The 21,502-nt window shown below is 42.8% G+C and overlaps 18 non-coding genes across 18 annotated transcripts; all 18 read left to right on the plus strand.

Moving 5' to 3' along the window:
- Window positions 1–1,131: 1,131 nt before the first annotated feature.
- Window positions 1,132–1,203, plus strand: TRNAD-GUC (transfer RNA aspartic acid (anticodon GUC)). Its single transcript has one exon. It is a non-coding gene; the product is annotated as a tRNA-Asp (tRNA).
- Window positions 1,204–2,285: 1,082 nt separating this feature from the next.
- On the plus strand, window positions 2,286–2,357 carry TRNAD-GUC (transfer RNA aspartic acid (anticodon GUC)). The gene has a single exon. It is a non-coding gene; the product is annotated as a tRNA-Asp (tRNA).
- Window positions 2,358–3,439: 1,082 nt separating this feature from the next.
- TRNAD-GUC (transfer RNA aspartic acid (anticodon GUC)) lies at window positions 3,440–3,511 on the plus strand. Its single transcript has one exon. It is a non-coding gene; the product is annotated as a tRNA-Asp (tRNA).
- Window positions 3,512–4,593: 1,082 nt separating this feature from the next.
- Window positions 4,594–4,665, plus strand: TRNAD-GUC (transfer RNA aspartic acid (anticodon GUC)). Its single transcript has one exon. It is a non-coding gene; the product is annotated as a tRNA-Asp (tRNA).
- A 1,082-nt stretch (window positions 4,666–5,747) lies between these two features.
- On the plus strand, window positions 5,748–5,819 carry TRNAD-GUC (transfer RNA aspartic acid (anticodon GUC)). Its single transcript has one exon. It is a non-coding gene; the product is annotated as a tRNA-Asp (tRNA).
- A 1,082-nt stretch (window positions 5,820–6,901) lies between these two features.
- On the plus strand, window positions 6,902–6,973 carry TRNAD-GUC (transfer RNA aspartic acid (anticodon GUC)). The gene has a single exon. It is a non-coding gene; the product is annotated as a tRNA-Asp (tRNA).
- Window positions 6,974–8,055: 1,082 nt separating this feature from the next.
- Window positions 8,056–8,127, plus strand: TRNAD-GUC (transfer RNA aspartic acid (anticodon GUC)). The gene has a single exon. It is a non-coding gene; the product is annotated as a tRNA-Asp (tRNA).
- Window positions 8,128–9,209: 1,082 nt separating this feature from the next.
- On the plus strand, window positions 9,210–9,281 carry TRNAD-GUC (transfer RNA aspartic acid (anticodon GUC)). The gene has a single exon. It is a non-coding gene; the product is annotated as a tRNA-Asp (tRNA).
- A 1,082-nt stretch (window positions 9,282–10,363) lies between these two features.
- On the plus strand, window positions 10,364–10,435 carry TRNAD-GUC (transfer RNA aspartic acid (anticodon GUC)). Its single transcript has one exon. It is a non-coding gene; the product is annotated as a tRNA-Asp (tRNA).
- Window positions 10,436–11,521: 1,086 nt separating this feature from the next.
- Window positions 11,522–11,593, plus strand: TRNAD-GUC (transfer RNA aspartic acid (anticodon GUC)). Its single transcript has one exon. It is a non-coding gene; the product is annotated as a tRNA-Asp (tRNA).
- Window positions 11,594–12,675: 1,082 nt separating this feature from the next.
- Window positions 12,676–12,747, plus strand: TRNAD-GUC (transfer RNA aspartic acid (anticodon GUC)). The gene has a single exon. It is a non-coding gene; the product is annotated as a tRNA-Asp (tRNA).
- Window positions 12,748–13,829: 1,082 nt separating this feature from the next.
- On the plus strand, window positions 13,830–13,901 carry TRNAD-GUC (transfer RNA aspartic acid (anticodon GUC)). The gene has a single exon. It is a non-coding gene; the product is annotated as a tRNA-Asp (tRNA).
- Window positions 13,902–14,983: 1,082 nt separating this feature from the next.
- On the plus strand, window positions 14,984–15,055 carry TRNAD-GUC (transfer RNA aspartic acid (anticodon GUC)). The gene has a single exon. It is a non-coding gene; the product is annotated as a tRNA-Asp (tRNA).
- A 1,082-nt stretch (window positions 15,056–16,137) lies between these two features.
- Window positions 16,138–16,209, plus strand: TRNAD-GUC (transfer RNA aspartic acid (anticodon GUC)). The gene has a single exon. It is a non-coding gene; the product is annotated as a tRNA-Asp (tRNA).
- Window positions 16,210–17,291: 1,082 nt separating this feature from the next.
- Window positions 17,292–17,363, plus strand: TRNAD-GUC (transfer RNA aspartic acid (anticodon GUC)). Its single transcript has one exon. It is a non-coding gene; the product is annotated as a tRNA-Asp (tRNA).
- Window positions 17,364–18,445: 1,082 nt separating this feature from the next.
- TRNAD-GUC (transfer RNA aspartic acid (anticodon GUC)) lies at window positions 18,446–18,517 on the plus strand. Its single transcript has one exon. It is a non-coding gene; the product is annotated as a tRNA-Asp (tRNA).
- A 1,082-nt stretch (window positions 18,518–19,599) lies between these two features.
- On the plus strand, window positions 19,600–19,671 carry TRNAD-GUC (transfer RNA aspartic acid (anticodon GUC)). Its single transcript has one exon. It is a non-coding gene; the product is annotated as a tRNA-Asp (tRNA).
- A 1,082-nt stretch (window positions 19,672–20,753) lies between these two features.
- On the plus strand, window positions 20,754–20,825 carry TRNAD-GUC (transfer RNA aspartic acid (anticodon GUC)). Its single transcript has one exon. It is a non-coding gene; the product is annotated as a tRNA-Asp (tRNA).
- Window positions 20,826–21,502: the final 677 nt, after the last annotated feature.

Below are 21,502 nucleotides of genomic sequence, written 5' to 3' on the forward strand. Positions count from 1 at the left end.
ATCCCCGCCTGTCACGCGGGAGACCGGGGTTCGATTCCCCGACGGGGAGAATTGTCACTTTTAGACACATCAATAACCAGAATTATAAAACAAGACTCTTTCTTTTCACTTTGGGCGGTGTAATGTTTTCTGTATGACGCTGTCCAATCAGCTTCTGCACCCTTCCCTGTCCAGCAACACAGTGTGATCTTATAGTATACAGCTTTCATTCCCAATTCTGTATTCAACTGGCTATATCTCAGGCTCTGTCACAGCTACAACTGTGATTCTACTGTCATATGAAAGATTGGAATCTCCCCTTTCATATGCCACCAGAACCGCGGTTCTAGGTCGTCCACAGCCCGAGATATGGCTGTTTGAATTGATCCCCCTTCCCTCTAGACTGTCTCCTAATGCTGTGAAACAGCATCCTGCTGATAGGACAGAGTCAGAGGCTGGGAGGAAGCCCCACCTCAGGAGAATCGCTGCTGTTACCTCCCAGTTGTCTTATAAATCCTCATTTACATATTTAGAAAAAAGCTCATAACTTTTGAAATAATAAACGTTTTGGGACACAATTTTCACTAGTATTATCAGTGTGACAGCGCCTATCAAATTAGCTAGGAGATAGGGAAGTACAAGTGACAGAGCCTCTTTAAATAGGACGAAATTGCAGTACCAGGATTATTATCTGTCTTACAAGCAGATACATTTAGAAAAATGCTAATTTTCTCTACAATTTTCTTTACGATTCAGATTGTATCGACCACATTTTACCACTTACATAAAGTACAATGTGTCACAAGAAAACAATCTCAGAATGCTTGGCTAAATAAAAGAATTCCAAAGTTATTACCACATAAAGAGAAGACAATATGTCATTGCCATATTTATTCATTTTCCTATCATAGGGGGGCACACTAATCTGTATTAGAGTTGTTGAATGGTCTCAGTGGTGTCAGATTAATAGTGAATAACGAGCACAGGGATGTGGGGGCATAGCATAGTTACCAAAACAAAGACCACTCTCGGCATCGGACACGCCATACAGACCCATTCCACATATATGCCATTTACACAATGCACTCAGGCCACTCATGCGCCGCCGCTAGGCCTGCTCCACGCAACTCACACAGCCGTGGTATCAGCAGGTCCTCGTTAGTATAGTGGAGAGTATCCCCGCCTGTCACGCGGGAGACCGGGGTTCGATTCCCCGACGGGGAGAATTGTCACTTTTAGACACATCAATAACCAGAATTATAAAACAAGACTCTTTCTTTTCACTTTGGGCGGTGTAATGTTTTCTGTATGACGCTGTCCAATCAGCTTCTGCACCCTTCCCTGTCCAGCAACACAGTGTGATCTTATAGTATACAGCTTTCATTCCCAATTCTGTATTCAACTGGCTATATCTCAGGCTCTGTCACAGCTAGAACTGTGATTCTACTGTCATATGAAAGATTGGAATCTCCCCTTTCATATGCCACCAGAACCGCGGTTCTAGGTCGTCCACAGCCCGAGATATGGCTGTTTGAATGGATCCCCCTTCCCTCTAGACTGTCTCCTAATGCTGTGAAACAGCATCCTGCTGATAGGACAGAGTCAGAGGCTGGGAGGAAGCCCCACCTCAGGAGAATCGCTGCTGTTACCTCCCAGTTGTCTTATAAATCCTCATTTACATATTTAGAAAAAAGCTCATAACTTTTGAAATAATAAACGTTTTGGGACACAATTTTCACTAGTATTATCAGTGTGACAGCGCCTATCAAATTAGCTAGGAGATAGGGAAGTACAAGTGACAGAGCCTCTTTAAATAGGACGAAATTGCAGTACCAGGATTATTATCTGTCTTACAAGCAGATACATTTAGAAAAATGCTAATTTTCTCTACAATTTTCTTTACGATTCAGATTGTATCGACCACATTTTACCACTTACATAAAGTACAATGTGTCACAAGAAAACAATCTCAGAATGCTTGGCTAAATAAAAGAATTCCAAAGTTATTACCACATAAAGAGAAGACAATATGTCATTGCCATATTTATTCATTTTCCTATCATAGGGGGGCACACTAATCTGTATTAGAGTTGTTGAATGGTCTCAGTGGTGTCAGATTAATAGTGAATAACGAGCACAGGGATGTGGGGGCATAGCATAGTTACCAAAACAAAGACCACTCTCGGCATCGGACACGCCATACAGACCCATTCCACATATATGCCATTTACACAATGCACTCAGGCCACACATGCGCCGCCGCTAGGCCTGCTCCACGCAACTCACACAGCCGTGGTGTCAGCAGGTCCTCGTTAGTATAGTGGAGAGTATCCCCGCCTGTCACGCGGGAGACCGGGGTTCGATTCCCCGACGGGGAGAATTGTCACTTTTAGACACATCAATAACCAGAATTATAAAACAAGACTCTTTCTTTTCACTTTGGGCGGTGTAATGTTTTCTGTATGACGCTGTCCAATCAGCTTCTGCACCCTTCCCTGTCCAGCAACACAGTGTGATCTTATAGTATACAGCTTTCATTCCCAATTCTGTATTCAACTGGCTATATCTCAGGCTCTGTCACAGCTAGAACTGTGATTCTACTGTCATATGAAAGATTGGAATCTCCCCTTTCATATGCCACCAGAACCGCGGTTCTAGGTCGTCCACAGCCCGAGATATGGCTGTTTGAATGGATCCCCCTTCCCTCTAGACTGTCTCCTAATGCTGTGAAACAGCATCCTGCTGATAGGACAGAGTCAGAGGCTGGGAGGAAGCCCCACCTCAGGAGAATCGCTGCTGTTACCTCCCAGTTGTCTTATAAATCCTCATTTACATATTTAGAAAAAAGCTCATAACTTTTGAAATAATAAACGTTTTGGGACACAATTTTCACTAGTATTATCAGTGTGACAGCGCCTATCAAATTAGCTAGGAGATAGGGAAGTACAAGTGACAGAGCCTCTTTAAATAGGACGAAATTGCAGTACCAGGATTATTATCTGTCTTACAAGCAGATACATTTAGAAAAATGCTAATTTTCTCTACAATTTTCTTTACGATTCGGATTGTATCGACCACATTTTACCACTTACATAAAGTACAATGTGTCACAAGAAAACAATCTCAGAATGCTTGGCTAAATAAAAGAATTCCAAAGTTATTACCACATAAAGAGAAGACAATATGTCATTGCCATATTTATTCATTTTCCTATCATAGGGGGGCACACTAATCTGTATTAGAGTTGTTGAATGGTCTCAGTGGTGTCAGATTAATAGTGAATAACGAGCACAGGGATGTGGGGGCATAGCATAGTTACCAAAACAAAGACCACTCTCGGCATCGGACACGCCATACAGACCCATTCCACATATATGCCATTTACACAATGCACTCAGGCCACACATGCGCCGCCGCTAGGCCTGCTCCACGCAACTCACACAGCCGTGGTATCAGCAGGTCCTCGTTAGTATAGTGGAGAGTATCCCCGCCTGTCACGCGGGAGACCGGGGTTCGATTCCCCGACGGGGAGAATTGTCACTTTTAGACACATCAATAACCAGAATTATAAAACAAGACTCTTTCTTTTCACTTTGGGCGGTGTAATGTTTTCTGTATGACGCTGTCCAATCAGCTTCTGCACCCTTCCCTGTCCAGCAACACAGTGTGATCTTATGGTATACAGCTTTCATTCCCAATTCTGTATTCAACTGGCTATATCTCAGGCTCTGTCACAGCTAGAACTGTGATTCTACTGTCATATGAAAGATTGGAATCTCCCCTTTCATATGCCACCAGAACCGCGGTTCTAGGTCGTCCACAGCCCGAGATATGGCTGTTTGAATGGATCCCCCTTCCCTCTAGACTGTCTCCTAATGCTGTGAAACAGCATCCTGCTGATAGGACAAAGTCAGAGGCTGGGAGGAAGCCCCACCTCAGGAGAATCGCTGCTGTTACCTCCCAGTTGTCTTATAAATCCTCATTTACATATTTAGAAAAAAGCTCATAACTTTTGAAATAATAAACGTTTTGGGACACAATTTTCACTAGTATTATCAGTGTGACAGCGCCTATCAAATTAGCTAGGAGATAGGGAAGTACAAGTGACAGAGCCTCTTTAAATAGGACGAAATTGCAGTACCAGGATTATTATCTGTCTTACAAGCAGATACATTTAGAAAAATGCTAATTTTCTCTACAATTTTCTTTACGATTCAGATTGTATCGACCACATTTTACCACTTACATAAAGTACAATGTGTCACAAGAAAACAATCTCAGAATGCTTGGCTAAATAAAAGAATTCCAAAGTTATTACCACATAAAGAGAAGACAATATGTCATTGCCATATTTATTCATTTTCCTATCATAGGGGGGCACACTAATCTGTATTAGAGTTGTTGAATGGTCTCAGTGGTGTCAGATTAATAGTGAATAACGAGCACAGGGATGTGGGGGCATAGCATAGTTACCAAAACAAAGACCACTCTCGGCATCGGACACGCCATACAGACCCATTCCACATATATGCCATTTACACAATGCACTCAGGACACTCATGCGCCGCCGCTAGGCCTGCTCCACGCAACTCACACAGCCGTGGTATCAGCAGGTCCTCGTTAGTATAGTGGAGAGTATCCCCGCCTGTCACGCGGGAGACCGGGGTTCGATTCCCCGACGGGGAGAATTGTCACTTTTAGACACATCAATAACCAGAATTATAAAACAAGACTCTTTCTTTTCACTTTGGGCGGTGTAATGTTTTCTGTATGACGCTGTCCAATCAGCTTCTGCACCCTTCCCTGTCCAGCAACACAGTGTGATCTTATAGTATACAGCTTTCATTCCCAATTCTGTATTCAACTGGCTATATCTCAGGCTCTGTCACAGCTACAACTGTGATTCTACTGTCATATGAAAGATTGGAATCTCCCCTTTCATATGCCACCAGAACCGCGGTTCTAGGTCGTCCACAGCCCGAGATATGGCTGTTTGAATGGATCCCCCTTCCCTCTAGACTGTCTCCTAATGCTGTGAAACAGCATCCTGCTGATAGGACAGAGTCAGAGGCTGGGAGGAAGCCCCACCTCAGGAGAATCGCTGCTGTTACCTCCCAGTTGTCTTATAAATCCTCATTTACATATTTAGAAAAAAGCTCATAACTTTTGAAATAATAAACGTTTTGGGACACAATTTTCACTAGTATTATCAGTGTGACAGCGCCTATCAAATTAGCTAGGAGATAGGGAAGTACAAGTGACAGAGCCTCTTTAAATAGGACGAAATTGCAGTACCAGGATTATTATCTGTCTTACAAGCAGATACATTTAGAAAAATGCTAATTTTCTCTACAATTTTCTTTACGATTCGGATTGTATCGACCACATTTTACCACTTACATAAAGTACAATGTGTCACAAGAAAACAATCTCAGAATGCTTGGCTAAATAAAAGAATTCCAAAGTTATTACCACATAAAGAGAAGACAATATGTCATTGCCATATTTATTCATTTTCCTATCATAGGGGGGCACACTAATCTGTATTAGAGTTGTTGAATGGTCTCAGTGGTGTCAGATTAATAGTGAATAACGAGCACAGGGATGTGGGGGCATAGCATAGTTACCAAAACAAAGACCACTCTCGGCATCGGACACGCCATACAGACCCATTCCACATATATGCCATTTACACAATGCACTCAGGACACTCATGCGCCGCCGCTAGGCCTGCTCCACGCAACTCACACAGCCGTGGTATCAGCAGGTCCTCGTTAGTATAGTGGAGAGTATCCCCGCCTGTCACGCGGGAGACCGGGGTTCGATTCCCCGACGGGGAGAATTGTCACTTTTAGACACATCAATAACCAGAATTATAAAACAAGACTCTTTCTTTTCACTTTGGGCGGTGTAATGTTTTCTGTATGACGCTGTCCAATCAGCTTCTGCACCCTTCCCTGTCCAGCAACACAGTGTGATCTTATAGTATACAGCTTTCATTCCCAATTCTGTATTCAACTGGCTATATCTCAGGCTCTGTCACAGCTACAACTGTGATTCTACTGTCATATGAAAGATTGGAATCTCCCCTTTCATATGCCACCAGAACCGCGGTTCTAGGTCGTCCACAGCCCGAGATATGGCTGTTTGAATGGATCCCCCTTCCCTCTAGACTGTCTCCTAATGCTGTGAAACAGCATCCTGCTGATAGGACAGAGTCAGAGGCTGGGAGGAAGCCCCACCTCAGGAGAATCGCTGCTGTTACCTCCCAGTTGTCTTATAAATCCTCATTTACATATTTAGAAAAAAGCTCATAACTTTTGAAATAATAAACGTTTTGGGACACAATTTTCACTAGTATTATCAGTGTGACAGCGCCTATCAAATTAGCTAGGAGATAGGGAAGTACAAGTGACAGAGCCTCTTTAAATAGGACGAAATTGCAGTACCAGGATTATTATCTGTCTTACAAGCAGATACATTAAGAAAAATGCTAATTTTCTCTACAATTTTCTTTACGATTCGGATTGTATCGACCACATTTTACCACTTACATAAAGTACAATGTGTCACAAGAAAACAATCTCAGAATGCTTGGCTAAATAAAAGAATTCCAAAGTTATTACCACATAAAGAGAAGACAATATGTCATTGCCATATTTATTCATTTTCCTATCATAGGGGGGCACACTAATCTGTATTAGAGTTGTTGAATGGTCTCAGTGGTGTCAGATTAATAGTGAATAACGAGCACAGGGATGTGGGGGCATAGCATAGTTACCAAAACAAAGACCACTCTCGGCATCGGACACGCCATACAGACCCATTCCACATATATGCCATTTACACAATGCACTCAGGACACTCATGCGCCGCCGCTAGGCCTGCTCCACGCAACTCACACAGCCGTGGTATCAGCAGGTCCTCGTTAGTATAGTGGAGAGTATCCCTGCCTGTCACGCGGGAGACCGGGGTTCGATTCCCCGACGGGGAAAATTGTCACTTTTAGACACATCAATAACCAGAATTATAAAACAAGACTCTTTCTTTTCACTTTGGGCGGTGTAATGTTTTCTGTATGACGCTGTCCAATCAGCTTCTGCACCCTTCCCTGTCCAGCAACACAGTGTGATCTTATAGTATACAGCTTTCATTCCCAATTCTGTATTCAACTGGCTATATCTCAGGCTCTGTCACAGCTACAACTGTGATTCTACTGTCATATGAAAGATTGGAATCTCCCCTTTCATATGCCACCAGAACCGCGGTTCTAGGTCGTCCACAGCCCGAGATATGGCTGTTTGAATGGATCCCCCTTCCCTCTAGACTGTCTCCTAATGCTGTGAAACAGCATCCTGCTGATAGGACAGAGTCAGAGGCTGGGAGGAAGCCCCACCTCAGGAGAATCGCTGCTGTTACCTCCCAGTTGTCTTATAAATCCTCATTTACATATTTAGAAAAAAGCTCATAACTTTTGAAATAATAAACGTTTTGGGACACAATTTTCACTAGTATTATCAGTGTGACAGCGCCTATCAAATTAGCTAGGAGATAGGGAAGTACAAGTGACAGAGCCTCTTTAAATAGGACGAAATTGCAGTACCAGGATTATTATCTGTCTTACAAGCAGATACATTAAGAAAAATGCTAATTTTCTCTACAATTTTCTTTACGATTCGGATTGTATCGACCACATTTTACCACTTACATAAAGTACAATGTGTCACAAGAAAACAATCTCAGAATGCTTGGCTAAATAAAAGAATTCCAAAGTTATTACCACATAAAGAGAAGACAATATGTCATTGCCATATTTATTCATTTTCCTATCATAGGGGGGCACACTAATCTGTATTAGAGTTGTTGAATGGTCTCAGTGGTGTCAGATTAATAGTGAATAACGAGCACAGGGATGTGGGGGCATAGCATAGTTACCAAAACAAAGACCACTCTCGGCATCGGACACGCCATACAGACCCATTCCACATATATGCCATTTACACAATGCACTCAGGACACTCATGCGCCGCCGCTAGGCCTGCTCCACGCAACTCACACAGCCGTGGTATCAGCAGGTCCTCGTTAGTATAGTGGAGAGTATCCCTGCCTGTCACGCGGGAGACCGGGGTTCGATTCCCCGACGGGGAGAATTGTCACTTTTAGACACATCAATAACCAGAATTATAAAACAAGACTCTTTCTTTTCACTTTGGGCGGTGTAATGTTTTCTGTATGACGCTGTCCAATCAGCTTCTGCACCCTTCCCTGTCCAGCAACACAGTGTGATCTTATAGTATACAGCTTTCATTCCCAATTCTGTATTCAACTGGCTATATCTCAGGCTCTGTCACAGCTAGAACTGTGATTCTACTGTCATATGAAAGATTGGAATCTCCCCTTTCATATGCCACCAGAACCGCGGTTCTAGGTCGTCCACAGCCCGAGATATGGCTGTTTGAATGGATCCCCCTTCCCTCTAGACTGTCTCCTAATGCTGTGAAACAGCATCCTGCTGATAGGACAGAGTCAGAGGCTGGGAGGAAGCCCCACCTCAGGAGAATCGCTGCTGTTACCTCCCAGTTGTCTTATAAATCCTCATTTACATATTTAGAAAAAAGCTCATAACTTTTGAAATAATAAACGTTTTGGGACACAATTTTCACTAGTATTATCAGTGTGACAGCGCTTATCAAATTAGCTAGGAGATAGGGAAGTACAAGTGACAGAGCCTCTTTAAATAGGACGAAATTGCAGTACCAGGATTATTATCTGTCTTACAAGCAGATACATTTAGAAAAATGCTAATTTTCTCTACAATTTTCTTTACGATTCGGATTGTATCGACCACATTTTACCACTTACATAAAGTACAATGTGTCACAAGAAAACAATCTCAGAATGCTTGGCTAAATAAAAGAATTCCAAAGTTATTACCACATAAAGAGAAGACAATATGTCATTGCCATATTTATTCATTTTCCTATCATAGGGGGGCACACTAATCTGTATTAGAGTTGTTGAATGGTCTCAGTGGTGTCAGATTAATAGTGAATAACGAGCAAAGGGATGTGGGGGCATAGCATAGTTACCAAAACAAAGACCACTCTCGGCATCGGACACGCCATACAGACCCATTCCACATATATGCCATTTACACAATGCACTCAGGACACTCATGCGCCGCCGCTAGGCCTGCTCCACGCAACTCACACAGCCGTGGTATCAGCAGGTCCTCGTTAGTATAGTGGAGAGTATCCCCGCCTGTCACGCGGGAGACCGGGGTTCGATTCCCCGACGGGGAGAATTGTCACTTTTAGACACATCAATAACCAGAATTATAAAACAAGACTCTTTCTTTTCACTTTGGGCGGTGTAATGTTTTCTGTATGACGCTGTCCAATCAGCTTCTGCACCCTTCCCTGTCCAGCAACACAGTGTGATCTTATAGTATACAGCTTTCATTCCCAATTCTGTATTCAACTGGCTATATCTCAGGCTCTGTCACAGCTAGAACTGTGATTCTACTGTCATATGAAAGATTGGAATCTCCCCTTTCATATGCCACCAGAACCGCGGTTCTAGGTCGTCCACAGCCCGAGATATGGCTGTTTGAATGGATCCCCCTTCCCTCTAGACTGTCTCCTAATGCTGTGAAACAGCATCCTGCTGATAGGACAGAGTCAGAGGCTGGGAGGAAGCCCCACCTCAGGAGAATCGCTGCTGTTACCTCCCAGTTGTCTTATAAATCCTCATTTACATATTTAGAAAAAAGCTCATAACTTTTGAAATAATAAACGTTTTGGGACACAATTTTCACTAGTATTATCAGTGTGACAGCGCCTATCAAATTAGCTAGGAGATAGGGAAGTACAAGTGACAGAGCCTCTTTAAATAGGACGAAATTGCAGTACCAGGATTATTATCTGTCTTACAAGCAGATACATTTAGAAAAATGCTAATTTTCTCTACAATTTTCTTTACGATTCGGATTGTATCGACCACATTTTACCACTTACATAAAGTACAATGTGTCACAAGAAAACAATCTCAGAATGCTTGGCTAAATAAAAGAATTCCAAAGTTATTACCACATAAAGAGAAGACAATATGTCATTGCCATATTTATTCATTTTCCTATCATAGGGGGGCACACTAATCTGTATTAGAGTTGTTGAATGGTCTCAGTGGTGTCAGATTAATAGTGAATAACGAGCAAAGGGATGTGGGGGCATAGCATAGTTACCAAAACAAAGACCACTCTCGGCATCGGACACGCCATACAGACCCATTCCACATATATGCCATTTACACAATGCACTCAGGACACTCATGCGCCGCCGCTAGGCCTGCTCCACGCAACTCACACAGCCGTGGTATCAGCAGGTCCTCGTTAGTATAGTGGAGAGTATCCCCGCCTGTCACGCGGGAGACCGGGGTTCGATTCCCCGACGGGGAGAATTGTCACTTTTAGACACATCAATAACCAGAATTATAAAACAAGACTCTTTCTTTTCACTTTGGGCGGTGTAATGTTTTCTGTATGACGCTGTCCAATCAGCTTCTGCACCCTTCCCTGTCCAGCAACACAGTGTGATCTTATAGTATACAGCTTTCATTCCCAATTCTGTATTCAACTGGCTATATCTCAGGCTCTGTCACAGCTAGAACTGTGATTCTACTGTCATATGAAAGATTGGAATCTCCCCTTTCATATGCCACCAGAACCGCGGTTCTAGGTCGTCCACAGCCCGAGATATGGCTGTTTGAATGGATCCCCCTTCCCTCTAGACTGTCTCCTAATGCTGTGAAACAGCATCCTGCTGATAGGACAGAGTCAGAGGCTGGGAGGAAGCCCCACCTCAGGAGAATCGCTGCTGTTACCTCCCAGTTGTCTTATAAATCCTCATTTACATATTTAGAAAAAAGCTCATAACTTTTGAAATAATAAACGTTTTGGGACACAATTTTCACTAGTATTATCAGTGTGACAGCGCCTATCAAATTAGCTAGGAGATAGGGAAGTACAAGTGACAGAGCCTCTTTAAATAGGACGAAATTGCAGTACCAGGATTATTATCTGTCTTACAAGCAGATACATTTAGAAAAATGCTAATTTTCTCTACAATTTTCTTTACGATTCGGATTGTATCGACCACATTTTACCACTTACATAAAGTACAATGTGTCACAAGAAAACAATCTCAGAATGCTTGGCTAAATAAAAGAATTCCAAAGTTATTACCACATAAAGAGAAGACAATATGTCATTGCCATATTTATTCATTTTCCTATCATAGGGGGGCACACTAATCTGTATTAGAGTTGTTGAATGGTCTCAGTGGTGTCAGATTAATAGTGAATAACGAGCACAGGGATGTGGGGGCATAGTATAGTTACCAAAACAAAGACCACTCTCGGCATCGGACACGCCATACAGACCCATTCCACATATATGCCATTTACACAATGCACTCAGGCCACACATGCGCCGCCGCTAGGCCTGCTCCACGCAACTCACACAGCCGTGCGTGGTATCAGCTGGTCCTCGTTAGTATAGTGGAGAGTATCCCCGCCTGTCACGCGGGAGACCGGGGTTCGATTCCCCGACGGGGAGAATTGTCACTTTTAGACACATCAATAACCAGAATTATAAAACAAGACTCTTTCTTTTCACTTTGGGCGGTGTAATGTTTTCTGTATGACGCTGTCCAATCAGCTTCTGCACCCTTCCCTGTCCAGCAACACAGTGTGATCTTATAGTATACAGCTTTCATTCCCAATTCTGTATTCAACTGGCTATATCTCAGGCTCTGTCACAGCTAGAACTGTGATTCTACTGTCATATGAAAGATTGGAATCTCCCCTTTCATATGCCACCAGAACCGCGGTTCTAGGTCGTCCACAGCCCGAGATATGGCTGTTTGAATGGATCCCCCTTCCCTCTAGACTGTCTCCTAATGCTGTGAAACAGCATCCTGCTGATAGGACAGAGTCAGAGGCTGGGAGGAAGCCCCACCTCAGGAGAATCGCTGCTGTTACCTCCCAGTTGTCTTATAAATCCTCATTTACATATTTAGAAAAAAGCTCATAACTTTTGAAATAATAAACGTTTTGGGACACAATTTTCACTAGTATTATCAGTGTGACAGCGCCTATCAAATTAGCTAGGAGATAGGGAAGTACAAGTGACAGAGCCTCTTTAAATAGGACGAAATTGCAGTACCAGGATTATTATCTGTCTTACAAGCAGATACATTTAGAAAAATGCTAATTTTCTCTACAATTTTCTTTACGATTCGGATTGTATCGACCACATTTTACCACTTACATAAAGTACAATGTGTCACAAGAAAACAATCTCAGAATGCTTGGCTAAATAAAAGAATTCCAAAGTTATTACCACATAAAGAGAAGACAATATGTCATTGCCATATTTATTCATTTTCCTATCATAGGGGGGCACACTAATCTGTATTAGAGTTGTTGAATGGTCTCAGTGGTGTCAGATTAATAGTGAATAACGAGCACAGGGATGTGGGGGCATAGCATAGTTACCAAAACAAAGACCACTCTCGGCATCGGACACGCCATACAGACCCATTCCACATATATGCCATTTACACAATGCACTCAGGACACTCATGCGCGGCCGCTAGGCCTGCTCCACGCAACTCACACAGCCGTGGTATCAGCAGGTCCTCGTTAGTATAGTGGAGAGTATCCCCGCCTGTCACGCGGGAGACCGGGGTTCGATTCCCTGACGGGGAGAATTGTCACTTTTAGACACATCAATAACCAGAATTATAAAACAAGACTCTTTCTTTTCACTTTGGGCGGTGTAATGTTTTCTGTATGACGCTGTCCAATCAGCTTCTGCACCCTTCCCTGTCCAGCAACACAGTGTGATCTTATAGTATACAGCTTTCATTCCCAATTATGTATTCAACTGGCTATATCTCAGGCTCTGTCACAGCTACAACTGTGATTCTACTGTCATATGAAAGATTGGAATCTCCCCTTTCATATGCCACCAGAACCGCGGTTCTAGGTCGTCCACAGCCCGAGATATGGCTGTTTGAATGGATCCCCCTTCCCTCTAGACTGTCTCCTAATGCTGTGAAACAGCATCCTGCTGATAGGACAGAGTCAGAGGCTGGGAGGAAGCCCCACCTCAGGAGAATCGCTGTTGTTACCTCCCAGTTGTCTTATAAATCCTCATTTACATATTTAGAAAAAAGCTCATAACTTTTGAAATAATAAACGTTTTGGGACACAATTTTCACTAGTATTATCAGTGTGACAGCGCCTATCAAATTAGCTAGGAGATAGGGAAGTACAAGTGACAGAGCCTCTTTAAATAGGACGAAATTGCAGTACCAGGATTATTATCTGTCTTACAAGCAGATACATTTAGAAAAATGCTAATTTTCTCTACAATTTTCTCTACGATTCGGATTGTATCGACCACATTTTACCACTTACATAAAGTACAATGTGTCACAAGAAAACAATCTCAGAATGCTTGGATAAATAAAAGAATTCCAAAGTTATTACCACATAAAGAGAAGACAATATGTCATTGCCATATTTATTCATTTTCCTATCATAGGGGGGCACACTAATCTGTATTAGAGTTGTTGAATGGTCTCAGTGGTGTCAGATTAATAGTGAATAACGAGCACAGGGATGTGGGGGCATAGCATAGTTACCAAAACAAAGACCACTCTCGGCATCGGACACGCCATACAGACCCATTCCACATATATGCCATTTACACAATGCACTCAGGACACTCATGCGCCGCCGCTAGGCCTGCTCCACGCAACTCACACAGCCGTGGTATCAGCAGGTCCTCGTTAGTATAGTGGAGAGTATCCCCGCCTGTCACGCGGGAGACCGGGGTTCGATTCCCTGACGGGGAGAATTGTCACTTTTAGACACATCAATAACCAGAATTATAAAACAAGACTCTTTCTTTTCACTTTGGGCGGTGTAATGTTTTCTGTATGACGCTGTCCAATCAGCTTCTGCACCCTTCCCTGTCCAGCAACACAGTGTGATCTTATAGTATACAGCTTTCATTCCCAATTCTGTATTCAACTGGCTATATCTCAGGCTCTGTCACAGCTAGAACTGTGATTCTACTGTCATATGAAAGATTGGAATCTCCCCTTTCATATGCCACCAGAACCGCGGTTCTAGGTCGTCCACAGCCCGAGATATGGCTGTTTGAATGGATCCCCCTTCCCTCTAGACTGTCTCCTAATGCTGTGAAACAGCATCCTGCTGATAGGACAGAGTCAGAGGCTGGGAGGAAGCCCCACCTCAGGAGAATCGCTGCTGTTACCTCCCAGTTGTCTTATAAATCCTCATTTACATATTTAGAAAAAAGCTCATAACTTTTGAAATAATAAACGTTTTGGGACACAATTTTCACTAGTATTATCAGTGTGACAGCGCCTATCAAATTAGCTAGGAGATAGGGAAGTACAAGTGACAGAGCCTCTTTAAATAGGACGAAATTGCAGTACCAGGATTATTATCTGTCTTACAAGCAGATACATTTAGAAAAATGCTAATTTTCTCTACAATTTTCTTTACGATTCGGATTGTATCGACCACATTTTACCACTTACATAAAGTACAATGTGTCACAAGAAAACAATCTCAGAATGCTTGGCTAAATAAAAGAATTCCAAAGTTATTACCACATAAAGAGAAGACAATATGTCATTGCCATATTTATTCATTTTCCTATCATAGGGGGGCACACTAATCTGTATTAGAGTTGTTGAATGGTCTCAGTGGTGTCAGATTAATAGTGAATAACGAGCAAAGGGATGTGGGGGCATAGCATAGTTACCAAAACAAAGACCACTCTCGGCATCGGACACGCCATACAGACCCATTCCACATATATGCCATTTACACAATGCACTCAGGACACTCATGCGCCGCCGCTAGGCCTGCTGCACGCAACTCACACAGCCGTGGTATCAGCAGGTCCTCGTTAGTATAGTGGAGAGTATCCCCGCCTGTCACGCGGGAGACCGGGGTTCGATTCCCCGACGGGGAGAATTGTCACTTTTAGACACATCAATAACCAGAATTATAAAACAAGACTCTTTCTTTTCACTTTGGGCGGTGTAATGTTTTCTGTATGACGCTGTCCAATCAGCTTCTGCACCCTTCCCTGTCCAGCAACACAGTGTGATCTTATAGTATACAGCTTTCATTCCCAATTCTGTATTCAACTGGCTATATCTCAGGCTCTGTCACAGCTAGAACTGTGATTCTACTGTCATATGAAAGATTGGAATCTCCCCTTTCATATGCCACCAGAACCGCGGTTCTAGGTCGTCCACAGCCCGAGATATGGCTGTTTGAATGGATCCCCCTTCCCTCTAGACTGTCTCCTAATGCTGTGAAACAGCATCCTGCTGATAGGACAGAGTCAGAGGCTGGGAGGAAGCCCCACCTCAGGAGAATCGCTGCTGTTACCTCCCAGTTGTCTTATAAATCCTCATTTACATATTTAGAAAAAAGCTCATAACTTTTGAAATAATAAACGTTTTGGGACACAATTTTCACTAGTATTATCAGTGTGACAGCGCCTATCAAATTAGCTAGGAGATAGGGAAGTACAAGTGACAGAGCCTCTTTAAATAGGACGAAATTGCAGTACCAGGATTATTATCTGTCTTACAAGCAGATACATTTAGAAAAATGCTAATTTTCTCTACAATTTTCTTTACGATTCGGATTGTATCGACCACATTTTACCACTTACATAAAGTACAATGTGTCACAAGAAAACAATCTCAGAATGCTTGGCTAAATAAAAGAATTCCAAAGTTATTACCACATAAAGAGAAGACAATATGTCATTGCCATATTTATTCATTTTCCTATCATAGGGGGGCACACTAATCTGTATTAGAGTTGTTGAATGGTCTCAGTGGTGTCAGATTAATAGTGAATAACGAGCACAGGGATGTGGGGGCATAGCATAGTTACCAAAACAAAGACCACTCTCGGCATCGGACACGCCATACAGACCCATTCCACATATATGCCATTTACACAATGCACTCAGGCCACACATGCGCCGCCGCTAGGACTGCTCCACGCAACTCACACAGCCGTGGTATCAGCAGGTCCTCGTTAGTATAGTGGAGAGTATCCCCGCCTGTCACGCGGGAGACCGGGGTTCGATTCCCCGACGGGGAGAATTGTCACTTTTAGACACATCAATAACCAGAATTATAAAACAAGACTCTTTCTTTTCACTTTGGGCGGTGTAATGTTTTCTGTATGACGCTGTCCAATCAGCTTCTGCACCCTTCCCTGTCCAGCAACACAGTGTGATCTTATAGTATACAGCTTTCATTCCCAATTCTGTATTCAACTGGCTATATCTCAGGCTCTGTCACAGCTAGAACTGTGATTCTACTGTCATATGAAAGATTGGAATCTCCCCTTTCATATGCCACCAGAACCGCGGTTCTAGGTCGTCCACAGCCCGAGATATGGCTGTTTGAATGGATCCCCCTTCCCTCTAGACTGTCTCCTAATGCTGTGAAACAGCATCCTGCTGATAGGACAGAGTCAGAGGCTGGGAGGAAGCCCCACCTCAGGAGAATCGCTGCTGTTACCTCCCAGTTGTCTTATAAATCCTCATTTACATATTTAGAAAAAAGCTCATAACTTTTGAAATAATAAACGTTTTGGGACACAATTTTCACTAGTATTATCAGTGTGACAGCGCCTATCAAATTAGCTAGGAGATAGGGAAGTACAAGTGACAGAGCCTCTTTAAATAGGACGAAATTGCAGTACCAGGATTATTATCTGTCTTACAAGCAGATACATTTAGAAAAATGCTAATTTTCTCTACAATTTTCTTTACGATTCGGATTGTATCGACCACATTTTACCACTTACATAAAGTACAATGTGTCACAAGAAAACAATCTCAGAATGCTTGGCTAAATAAAAGAATTCCAAAGTTATTACCACATAAAGAGAAGACAATATGTCATTGCCATATTTATTCATTTTCCTATCATAGGGGGGCACACTAATCTGTATTAGAGTTGTTGAATGGTCTCAGTGGTGTCAGATTAATAGTGAATAACGAGCACAGGGATGTGGGGGCATAGCATAGTTACCAAAACAAAGACCACTCTCGGCATCGGACACGCCATACAGACCCATTCCACATATATGCCATTTACACAATGCACTCAGGACACTCATGCGCCGCCGCTAGGCCTGCTCCACGCAACTCACACAGCCGTGGTATCAGCAGGTCCTCGTTAGTATAGTGGAGAGTATCCCCGCCTGTCACGCGGGAGACCGGGGTTCGATTCCCTGACGGGGAGAATTGTCACTTTTAGACACATCAATAACCAGAATTATAAAACAAGACTCTTTCTTTTCACTTTGGGCGGTGTAATGTTTTCTGTATGACGCTGTCCAATCAGCTTCTGCACCCTTCCCTGTCCAGCAACACAGTGTGATCTTATAGTATACAGCTTTCATTCCCAATTCTGTATTCAACTGGCTATATCTCAGGCTCTGTCACAGCTAGAACTGTGATTCTACTGTCATATGAAAGATTGGAATCTCCCCTTTCATATGCCACCAGAACCGCGGTTCTAGGTCGTCCACAGCCCGAGATATGGCTGTTTGAATGGATCCCCCTTCCCTCTAGACTGTCTCCTAATGCTGTGAAACAGCATCCTGCTGATAGGACAGAGTCAGAGGCTGGGAGGAAGCCCCACCTCAGGAGAATCGCTGCTGTTACCTCCCAGTTGTCTTATAAATCCTCATTTACATATTTAGAAAAAAGCTCATAACTTTTGAAATAATAAACGTTTTGGGACACAATTTTCACTAGTATTATCAGTGTGACAGCGCCTATCAAATTAGCTAGGAGATAGGGAAGTACAAGTGACAGAGCCTCTTTAAATAGGACGAAATTGCAGTACCAGGATTATTATCTGTCTTACAAGCAGATACATTTAGAAAAATGCTAATTTTCTCTACAATTTTCTTTACGATTCGGATTGTATCGACCACATTTTACCACTTACATAAAGTACAATGTGTCACAAGAAAACAATCTCAGAATGCTTGGCTAAATAAAAGAATTCCAAAGTTATTACCACATAAAGAGAAGACAATATGTCATTGCCATATTTATTCATTTTCCTATCATAGGGGGGCACACTAATCTGTATTAGAGTTGTTGAATGGTCTCAGTGGTGTCAGATTAATAGTGAATAACGAGCAAAGGGATGTGGGGGCATAGCATAGTTACCAAAACAAAGACCACTCTCGGCATCGGACACGCCATACAGACCCATTCCACATATATGCCATTTACACAATGCACTCAGGACACTCATGCGCCGCCGCTAGGCCTGCTCCACGCAACTCACACAGCCGTGGTATCAGCAGGTCCTCGTTAGTATAGTGGAGAGTATCCCCGCCTGTCACGCGGGAGACCGGGGTTCGATTCCCCGACGGGGAGAATTGTCACTTTTAGACACATCAATAACCAGAATTATAAAACAAGACTCTTTCTTTTCACTTTGGGCGGTGTAATGTTTTCTGTATGACGCTGTCCAATCAGCTTCTGCACCCTTCCCTGTCCAGCAACACAGTGTGATCTTATAGTATACAGCTTTCATTCCCAATTCTGTATTCAACTGGCTATATCTCAGGCTCTGTCACAGCTAGAACTGTGATTCTACTGTCATATGAAAGATTGGAATCTCCCCTTTCATATGCCACCAGAACCGCGGTTCTAGGTCGTCCACAGCCCGAGATATGGCTGTTTGAATGGATCCCCCTTCCCTCTAGACTGTCTCCTAATGCTGTGAAACAGCATCCTGCTGATAGGACAGAGTCAGAGGCTGGGAGGAAGCCCCACCTCAGGAGAATCGCTGCTGTTACCTCCCAGTTGTCTTATAAATCCTCATTTACATATTTAGAAAAAAGCTCATAACTTTTGAAATAATAAACGTTTTGGGACACAATTTTCACTAGTATTATCAGTGTGACAGCGCCTATCAAATTAGCTAGGAGATAGGGAAGTACAAGTGACAGAGCCTCTTTAAATAGGACGAAATTGCAGTACCAGGATTATTATCTGTCTTACAAGCAGATACATTTAGAAAAATGCTAATTTTCTCTACAATTTTCTTTACGATTCGGATTGTATCGACCACATTTTACCACTTACATAAAGTACAATGTGTCACAAGAAAACAATCTCAGAATGCTTGGCTAAATAAAAGAATTCCAAAGTTATTACCACATAAAGAGAAGACAATATGTCATTGCCATATTTATTCATTTTCCTATCATAGGGGGGCACACTAATCTGTATTAGAGTTGTTGAATGGTCTCAGTGGTGTCAGATTAATAGTGAATAACGAGCACAGGGATGTGGGGGCATAGCATAGTTACCAAAACAAAGACCACTCTCGGCATCGGACACGCCATACAGACCCATTCCACATATATGCCATTTACACAATGCACTCAGGACACTCATGCGCGGCCGCTAGGCCTGCTCCACGCAACTCACACAGCCGTGGTATCAGCAGGTCCTCGTTAGTATAGTGGAGAGTATCCCCGCCTGTCACGCGGGAGACCGGGGTTCGATTCCCTGACGGGGAGAATTGTCACTTTTAGACACATCAATAACCAGAATTATAAAACAAGACTCTTTCTTTTCACTTTGGGCGGTGTAATGTTTTCTGTATGACGCTGTCCAATCAGCTTCTGCACCCTTCCCTGTCCAGCAACACAGTGTGATCTTATAGTATACAGCTTTCATTCCCAATTATGTATTCAACTGGCTATATCTCAGGCTCTGTCACAGCTACAACTGTGATTCTACTGTCATATGAAAGATTGGAATCTCCCCTTTCATATGCCACCAGAACCGCGGTTCTAGGTCGTCCACAGCCCGAGATATGGCTGTTTGAATGGATCCCCCTTCCCTCTAGACTGTCTCCTAATGCTGTGAAACAGCATCCTGCTGATAGGACAGAGTCAGAGGCTGGGAGGAAGCCCCACCTCAGGAGAATCGCTGCTGTTACCTCCCAGTTGTCTTATAAATCCTCATTTACATATTTAGAAAAAAGCTCATAACTTTTGAAATAATAAACGTTTTGGGACACAATTTTCACTAGTATTATCAGTGTGACAGCGCCTATCAAATTAGCTAGGAGATAGGGAAGTACAAGTGACAGAGCCTCTTTAAATAGGACGAAATTGCAGTACCAGGATTATTATCTGTCTTACAAGCAGATACATTTAGAAAAATGCAAATTTTCTCTACAATTTTCTTTACGATTCGGATTGTATCGACCACATTTTACCACTTACATAAAGTACAATGTGTCACAAGAAAACAATCTCAGAATGCTTGGCTAAATAAAAGAATTCCAAAGTTATTACCACATAAAGAGAAGACAATATGTCATTGCCATATTTATTCATTTTCCTATCATAGGGGGGCACACTAATCTGTATTAGAGTTGTTGAATGGTCTCAGTGGTGTCAGATTAATAGTGAATAACGAGCACAGGGATGTGGGGGCATAGCATAGTTACCAAAACAAAGACCACTCTCGGCATCGGACACGCCATACAGACCCATTCCACATATATGCCATTTACACAATGCACTCAGGCCACACATGCGCCGCCGCTAGGACTGCTCCACGCAACTCACACAGCCGTGGTATCAGCAGGTCCTCGTTAGTATAGTGGAGAGTATCCCCGCCTGTCACGCGGGAGACCGGGGTTCGATTCCCCGACGGGGAGAATTGTCACTTTTAGACACATCAATAACCAGAATTATAAAACAAGACTCTTTCTTTTCACTTTGGGCGGTGTAATGTTTTCTGTATGACGCTGTCCAATCAGCTTCTGCACCCTTCCCTGTCCAGCAACACAGTGTGATCTTATAGTATACAGCTTTCATTCCCAATTCTGTATTCAACTGGCTATATCTCAGGCTCTGTCACAGCTAGAACTGTGATTCTACTGTCATATGAAAGATTGGAATCTCCCCTTTCATATGCCACCAGAACCGCGGTTCTAGGTCGTCCACAGCCCGAGATATGGCTGTTTGAATGGATCCCCCTTCCCTCTAGACTGTCTCCTAATGCTGTGAAACAGCATCCTGCTGATAGGACAGAGTCAGAGGCTGGGAGGAAGCCCCACCTCAGGAGAATCGCTGCTGTTACCTCCCAGTTGTCTTATAAATCCTCATTTACATATTTAGAAAAAAGCTCATAACTTTTGAAATAATAAACGTTTTGGGACACAATTTTCACTAGTATTATCAGTGTGACAGCGCCTATCAAATTAGCTAGGAGATAGGGAAGTACAAGTGACAGAGCCTCTTTAAATAGGACGAAATTGCAGTACCAGGATTATTATCTGTCTTACAAGCAGATACATTTAGAAAAATGCTAATTTTCTCTACAATTTTCTTT

This window comes from Rhinoderma darwinii, unplaced genomic scaffold, assembly GCF_050947455.1.
Source record: "Rhinoderma darwinii isolate aRhiDar2 unplaced genomic scaffold, aRhiDar2.hap1 Scaffold_888, whole genome shotgun sequence".
Taxonomy (NCBI): domain Eukaryota; kingdom Metazoa; phylum Chordata; class Amphibia; order Anura; family Rhinodermatidae; genus Rhinoderma; species Rhinoderma darwinii.